The sequence below is a fragment of the Mandrillus leucophaeus genome, unplaced genomic scaffold, assembly GCF_000951045.1.
Source record: "Mandrillus leucophaeus isolate KB7577 unplaced genomic scaffold, Mleu.le_1.0 Scaffold163, whole genome shotgun sequence".
In the NCBI taxonomy this organism is placed as follows: domain Eukaryota; kingdom Metazoa; phylum Chordata; class Mammalia; order Primates; family Cercopithecidae; genus Mandrillus; species Mandrillus leucophaeus.
In genome coordinates, this window is record NW_012101621.1 from 2,197,028 (window position 1) to 2,204,725 (window position 7,698).

At 43.9% G+C, this 7,698-nt stretch overlaps 1 protein-coding gene across 9 annotated transcripts in view; it reads right to left on the bottom strand.

The window, feature by feature from the left end:
- The window catches only part of HNRNPC (heterogeneous nuclear ribonucleoprotein C (C1/C2)), a 64,669-nt gene extending 60,138 nt beyond the window's left edge, over positions 1 to 4,531 (bottom strand). For 4 of the 9 annotated variants that reach the window (XM_011976249.1, XM_011976246.1, XM_011976244.1 and 1 more), the window contains exon 1: positions 4,105 to 4,302. The gene's annotated coding sequence lies outside the window, so the exon portion shown is untranslated. Of the gene's footprint in view, positions 1 to 3,429; positions 3,476 to 4,104 lie in introns of all 9 variants that reach the window. The other 5 variants (XM_011976245.1, XM_011976241.1, XM_011976248.1 and 2 more) reach the window with 4 other exon arrangements.
- Between the last annotated feature and the right edge of the window lie 3,167 nt (positions 4,532 to 7,698).

Below are 7,698 nucleotides of genomic sequence, written 5' to 3' on the forward strand. Positions count from 1 at the left end.
CAGCACTTTGGGAGGCTTGGGGCAGGCGGATCACCTGAGTTCAGGAGTTGAAGATCAGCCTGGAAACATGACTCTGTCTCTACCAAAAATACAAAAAATTAGCAGGGCTACTGAGGCTGAGGGCACCCTTAAGCCTGGGAGGCAGAGGTTGCAGTGAGCTGGGATGACGCTACTGCATTCTAATCTGGGTGACAGTGTGAGGCTCTCAAAAAAAAAAAAAAAAAAAAAAAGAGTATCCTTACATAAAGCTCAAAGGTAGTTTTTAAAAAATGTATCTCTAGGTTATTATTTGTCAAAACCTGCCTGAAGTTTGGATCCCTTCTTCTAAAGGAGTCCCTCTCAGAATGAGTGATGCATAAGCATCATCACCTGGAACTTACTAGAAGTTCAAACTCTCAGGCCCCACCCCAGACTTAATTAGAAAACCTGGTGGTATAGATCATAGCAATCTGTTTTAACTAGCCCTATTGATTCTGGTGTTGGCTAACGTTTGAGAACCACTGTGAAGATTTTAAATCGGGAATCTCTCTCTTCCCCAGTTTATAATCAATTATTATTACTTATTATTATTTGAGAGGGGGTCTCGCTCTGTCGCCCAGGCTAGAGTGCAGTGGTGCGATGGCTCACTGCAACCTCTGCCTCCCAGGTTCAAGCTATTCTCCTGCCTCAGCCTCCCGAGTAGCCGGGACTACAGGCGAGCACCACCACGCCCAGTTTGTTTGTATTTTTAGTAGAGATGGGGGTTTCACCATATTGGCAGGTTGGTCTGGAACTCGTGACCTCGTGACCCACCCGCCTCAGCCTCTCAAAGTGCTGGGATTACAGGCGTGAGCAGCCGCGCCTGGCCTCTAGAATCAATTCTTTAAACAAAGTGCCTGTCCTTCCAGTGTACTGGGACAGACTCAAGTTAGAACACCAAATAATGTTTTCCTGATACAATATAAATCCAAAAACACATAACCTATCACAGTAAATGTACCAAAGAAACCTCTTTCCTTTGGTTAAGAAACCAAATTTTCTTGTAAGATTTTCTTATTAACTAAAGAAAAGGCCGGGCGCGGTGGCTCAAGCCTGTAATCCCAGCACTTTGGGAGGCCGAGACGGGCGGATCACAAGGTCAGGAGATGCGACCATCCTGGCTAACATGGTGAAACCCCGTCTCTACTAAAAATACAAAAAACTAGCCGGGTGAGGTGGCGGGCGCCTGTAGTCCCAGCTACTCGGGAGGCTGAGGCCGGAGAATGGCGTAAACCCGGGAGGCGGAGCTTGCAGTGAGCTGAGATCCGGCCACTGCACTCCAGCCTGGGCGACAGAGCGACACTCCGTCTCAAAAAAAAAAAAAAAAAAAAACTAAAGAAAAATAAATTTTCTTTGGTTAAGAAACCAAAATTTCTTATGTTAATAAATCCAAATTTTTCAATATCGAGAAAACCTGTAGTTATGCCACACCTCAACTTTCTAGTTCTCACCAATCCTCTAGTAAATGTAGTATACACAAAACCAAAAGCTTCCCATTTCCAATGAGAATACAAGAATATGCATATTAAGAGCAAATAATGCTCCCCAGAGACAACTACTAATTATTTGAAGACTGAAATAATGTGGTTAAGAATAGTAATAACTACTACTAATTTAGAAAACTGGGGCCGGGTGCCGTGGCTCACACCTGCAATACCAGCATTTTGGGAGGCGGAGGCACGAGGATTGCCTGATCTCAGAAGTGAGACCAGCCTGACCAACATGGTGAAACCCTGTCTCTACTAAAAATATAAAAATTAGCCCGGCGTGGTGGCGCACGCCTGTAATCCCAGCTACTCGGGAAGCTGAGGCAGGAGAATCGCTCAAACCCGGCAGGCAGAGGCTGCAGTGAACCGAGATTGTGCCACTGCACTCCAGCCTGGGACCAACAGTGAGACTCCGTCTCAAAAAAAAAAAAAAAACTGCTTTAAAAAGACTGAATCTGTACAGTTTTTAGTCTTCTGGCAACGAAAAATTTGAATTAGAAACTAAAAATTCAAATAAGTTAAAAAAAAAAAGTCTAAGTCCTCTTATTTAAGCAAGGAGGATTAAAATCTATTTCTCCTCCTAGGCAAATTTACTCCCTATTCAACACCTCACATTCAACACTTATATTAAGTTTTAATAATTTGCCCCTTAGTCTTTAAAATTAGAGCAACTAGCTATTTGAGTTTATTCTTTGTGTCGCACTGCCATTCCATCCAAAACAAGGTCGAATGCCATGTCAAATCCTCTAAGAGATTTAATTACAAACGTAAGCTGTTTAAATTCTCCACAGAAGGAACATCAACTACCAAGTATTCCCAAGAGTGGCACACGAATGGGGGGAAAAAAAGGTCAGAAAACCTGCAACCTGGCCATCCTTCAACTTTTCCCCCTAGCCAATACGCTAGTCAATACGAAAATGTTACTAAATGCCTATCCAGTTGAGAACACACCTGGAATTGTGATATAAATGCCGTGGCAAACAGTTCTTGATATTAAAGAATTTTTGGTACGCTGATATACATACTGATCTGATATACATACTGATCGGAAGGAACCCGTATTTCTAACACCTCAAAGGCAAAGAAAAGTGCCCGTCCATCAATTTCAGCCATTAATAACTGTTCTTAAATACTAACTTCTGACATTTCTCATTGCCAACATTTGTACTACATGATTTCCCAATTAATCTATTTTTGCCTTTACCTCATTTCTAACAGTTTAGCACGATGATAAACTTTAGTTTTAAGTTCCTGTAATAATGTATTTAAACTTAAAGGGGTCGCGATGTTTTTGACCCTTATTTTACTTCCTATCAAATAGGTTGCCTTACAGATAAATGTCTTACCCGGCAGAATTGGTTTAAACTGTGCTTAACAGCTTTAGTTTTTGTGAAATTAACAGATTGTAAAAAATAACCAAATCTCATGTGAGGATTTAAAAAACCGATTTCCCAGATAAGTGAACGTGACACTAAATAATCTGTAACTTTAACTTACAAGTTTTTAATCAAATTTCAGCACCGAGCAAATAACAGCACTGTTAATATTTGCTTAATAAAATGTAGCTGTGAATTTTTGCCCAAGTTTAGGTGGACGGGAAAATTAACATCAGAATAACCCGAAAGTCAAATTTTGTCATCTTACACTTAGGAAGTTACGTTAACAATAAATTCTCAAGTCTCGTAGTATTTTTCTTAAGCGCAATTTGGGAATTTCCAGTTACCTCGTGGTTTCCGTCATCAGGTTCTCGCAAAGATTCAAATATTGTACTTTTAGAACCCGGTATTCCATTAACCAGGTAAAAACCACTCGACTGACCTCGTGGTCAAATTCCTTAGTAGTTCTGCTACTGACTTAATTATGACCCTAGCAATCAACACTTTTCTGCCTCAGTTTCTGTCTGAGAAAGAGAGTTAATACCTACCTCAAGCAAAGTTCCACTAACTTATATATTTCAAGTGTTTTGTAACCTGCAGATGAAAAGTCAGCTGTAATTATTAATATAGTTATACACAATATTTCCTTTTACAAACGTAAGTGAAAATAACTACTTCGAGCTCCATTATTTGCTCATAAAGAGGAATAAAATAAAAAGTTATCAGTAAAATGCTAAATCTTTTGTTAAACCTTTCTCGTAGGCCACGCGGCACGATCCAGGATTTAAAGGCTCGCGATACATCTACTTGGTAACCTTCCCCCTCCCCCTCCCCCAATTTTTACATGTAAGAAGAACCGAGGTAATAGAAGGCATCGGCGCTATGTTAACTTCGACTATATTAATGAACATCGCGATCTTCATTTTCAGGATCCCGGAGTCCTCGCGGTCGTAGAAAATGAAAGGAAAGCAGCCGTTAACACAGGAAGAGCGAAAAAAGGGCATTTTCCCTGGCGATCGTGGCCCAGAGGACACCAGGTTAAACCTACGCAGAGGCTGAGGCCTGTAAAACCGCCTCCCGCTTCAGACCTAATCCCCCAAAACAAACAGAATAAATGAGGGCCCGGTTAGTTAGGGGGAAGGGTTCCCTCATATTCTCTCCCACACCCCCTCTCGCTTCCCAAAAAACCCAGCGCCTTCCCTGCGTCCGCCCTCTCCACTTACCAGGAGGGGGGAGGGAGAAGAGATTCGATTCTGAGTCTCCTACTCCCGGATTCGGCGTGGAGAAACCGACTGCTGGTCGAGGTCGGCAGCGCGGCCACAACCGCTCAGTCTTCGTCTCTTCACAAAATGGCCCCCGAGTCTCCTCTGCCGCCGAGGCGAAGGCCTAGTCCCCGCCCCATCCCTAAGAATCTTCCTATTGGCTGTGTGTTTTTTCGCTCCCGCTCCTAATTAGACAGTTCAACCGCTTCTCACAATGATATCCAGTCACAATTGGCAGTGGGTTAGACTAAGCAGAAGAATTTCCACATGCGTGAGAGAAACTAGTTTGTAACTGGTTAATTTTCCTGTCATTTATCGTCCGGGGAATGTTTATTGGCTATTGCACCGGACGACCCTCTGGGTGGAAACTCGCCTTTGTATCGCGCACCGTCTCACATCCGGGTATCTGGAAGGCCTGATTGGCGGCCGCGGTGTCCTATCGCTGCTCCTTAGAGTGCCTAGTAAAAGGTTCGCCCAGACCTCGGATTTCCGGCGGCGCGGGGGCGGGGAAGGGCTTGAGGGGCGTTGTTAGGTGACGGGCGCAAAGGACTTGCCCTAGCCCCGGGCCTAGGAGAAAAAAAGCGCGAAATGAAGCCTCCGGCGTGCAATGTGAATAAAGAAAGAACTTTACTTAAAATGAGGAGGGAGCAGCGGTGACTAGGCCGTGTTAAAGTGTGTAGAAAACTAACCAGCCCTGCCGTTTTTCCAACCCGAGAGCCTTTCTCAGGTCCAGATTCGAATGTCAGCTACCTCGTAGACATCTCTGCTTCTCAGCCTATTAAACCCTTCTTCAGACAACACATATTCCATCCAAACCAACTGACTTCCTTATTCCTCTCCAATATGAAAAGTAAATGAAGTGCAAAATCCCGGCCTCTGGCCCAAGTCATCTCACTAATATCTTAAGTGCCAGTAAAATTGGCCCATCCCTCCGAATCTGCTCCCTTAATTTCCCTCCTCTTAAAATGGCTTGTCTCCTACGTACCCTCGTCACCTGCCAGTCCTTCTGGTTACATTATAGGAACTGCGCACACAGTGGATTAGCATCAGCTCTACTAAGGGAGCCATTTCTTTTTTCCTTTTTTTCTTTTCTCTTTTCTTTTTTTTTTTCTTTTTTTTTTTTTGAGGCAGAGTCACTATCGCCCAGGCTGGAGTGCAACTGCCTCCAGTTGAGGTTGATTGGCGGCCGCGGTGTCCTATCGCTGCTCCTTAAAGCGCCTAGTAAAAGGTTCGCCCAGACCTCGGATTTCCGGCAGCCTAAGGAAATCCTGAGTGACGACCTCCAGCGAGGTTGGCTCACTGCAACCTCCGCCTCCTAGGTTCAAACGATTTTCCTGCCTCGGTCTCTCTAGTATCTAGGATTACAGGCGCACGCCACCATGTCCAGCCAATTTTTGTATTTTAGTATAGATGGGGTTTTGCCATGTTGGCCAGGCTGTTTAGGTGATCCGCTCGCCTTGGCCTCCCAAAGTGCTGGGATTACAGGCGTGAGCCACCGCGCCATACCGCTTTAAACTATTTTAAAAAGCAAAGACAAAAAATACGGGAGAAAGTATACACTAAAATGTTAGTAGTGGTTCTCTCCTGGTAGGAAAATTACATGTGATTTTTTTTTTTTAACTTTTTTTTTTCGAGACAGGGTCTCGCTCTGTCACCAGGCAGTGGTGCGATCTTGGCTCACTGCAACCTCTGCCTCCTGGGTTCAAGCTATTCTCCTGCCTCAGCCTCCCTAGTAGCTTGGACTACAGGTGCGTGCCACCACACCCAGCTATTTTTGTATTTTTAGTAGAGATGGGGTTTCACCATGTTGGCCAGGAAGGTCTCCATCTCTTGACCTCCTAATCTGCCCGCCTCAGCCTTCTTGCTGGGATTACAGGCGTGACCCACCATACCCGGCCTTAAAACCTTATTGTACTTTTCTATATTTTCTAAATCATCTACTTTGAGCAAGTAATCAGAGGGAGAATATCCTACGAGTGCTTAAAGCCTCGACTCAATTGCCACATTGCAATTTATTTAAAATTACCTCGTAGCACCATGGGTAGTTTTACACTCCTCTTCTCTCCCTTCCTGGATGGTAAGATTTTTTGATGGCAGAGTTTAATTCTTACCCTTCAATATATTTTCCTTGTTACTACCTCTTAATAAATTAATGAAATATTAATTAACCATTAACTTGTATTTATCAGGGGAAATTGCTATTTTTCCAGGACAAGCAGATAGACTGTTCTTTTTTCTCTCTCTTTTGAGATGAGGTCTTGTTCTGTTTCCCAGCCTGGAGTGCATTGGCATGACCCCAGATCATTACAGCTTCAACCTCCCAGTCTCAAGCAATCCTCCCACCTCTGCCTCTGTAGTAGCTGAGACCACAGGTGTGCACCACCATGCTGGCTAGTTTTTTTATATTTTGTAGAGACAGCGTCTTGCCATGTTGCCCAGGCTAGTTTTGAACTCCTAGGCTCAAGCAGTCCTCCCTCCTTGGCCTCCCAAAATGCTGGGATTATAAGCGAGAGGCACCATGCCAGCCCTGTTTTTTCTTTGTTGTATATTTTATGTAGTACTTACTCAGAGAGGCCTGGAGTCTGTCGGGTCTGGTTGACACATAATTTATATTATTATTATTATTATTACTATTATTACTATTATTTGAGACAGGATATCACTCTGTTGCCCAGGCTGGAGTGCAGTAGCACCATCAGGGCTCACTGCAACCTCTATCTCCTGGGCTCAAGAGATCCTCCCACCTCAGCCTCCTGAGTAGCTGGGACTACAGGCATGTGCCACTAGACAAAGTTTTCTTTCTTTCTTTTTTTTTCAGTCTCTGTAAAGACTGTCAAAAATTGCCAATGCCAACTATATTGCAGGTCATCACGGCAGGGTATTGGGTAAAATTTTCAATTAGCAATAATCACGCCTCAGATAGACCTCATTGGCTAAGATACTGCCACTGCGCAAAGCTAGTTTTCTAATTTTTGTAGAGATGGGGTTTCACCATGTTGCCCAGGCTGGTCTCAAACTCCTGTGCTCAAGCAATCCACCGGCTTGGGCCTCCCAAAGTACTGTGATTACAGGCTCACCCATGTCTGGCCTCTTGACTTAAGTTTAAACAAAACTCTGTCTCAAAAAATAAAAATAAAATAAAATAAAATTTTATAGAGCTCTCTCATTTTAGCTAACACTGCTTTATACTCTTTTTTTTTTTTTTTTTGAAATGGAGTTTCACTCATTGCCCAGGATGGAGTGCAATGGGACGATCTCGGCTCACTGCAGCCTTTGCCTCCCAGGTTCAAACGATTCTCATGCCTCAGCCTCCTGAGTAACTGGGACTATAGGCACCCGCAACCACGCCTGGCTAATTTTTGTATTTTTAGTAGAGATGTGGTTTTGCCATGTTGGCCAGGCTTGTCTTGAACTCCTGGGGTCAAGCAATCCGCCATAGCTCCCAAAGTGCTGGAATTACAGGCCTGAACCACTGCACCCGGCCAATATCTTTTTTTTTTTTTGAGACAGAGTCTCGCTTTGTCGTCTAGGCTGGAGTGCAGTGACGTGATCTCG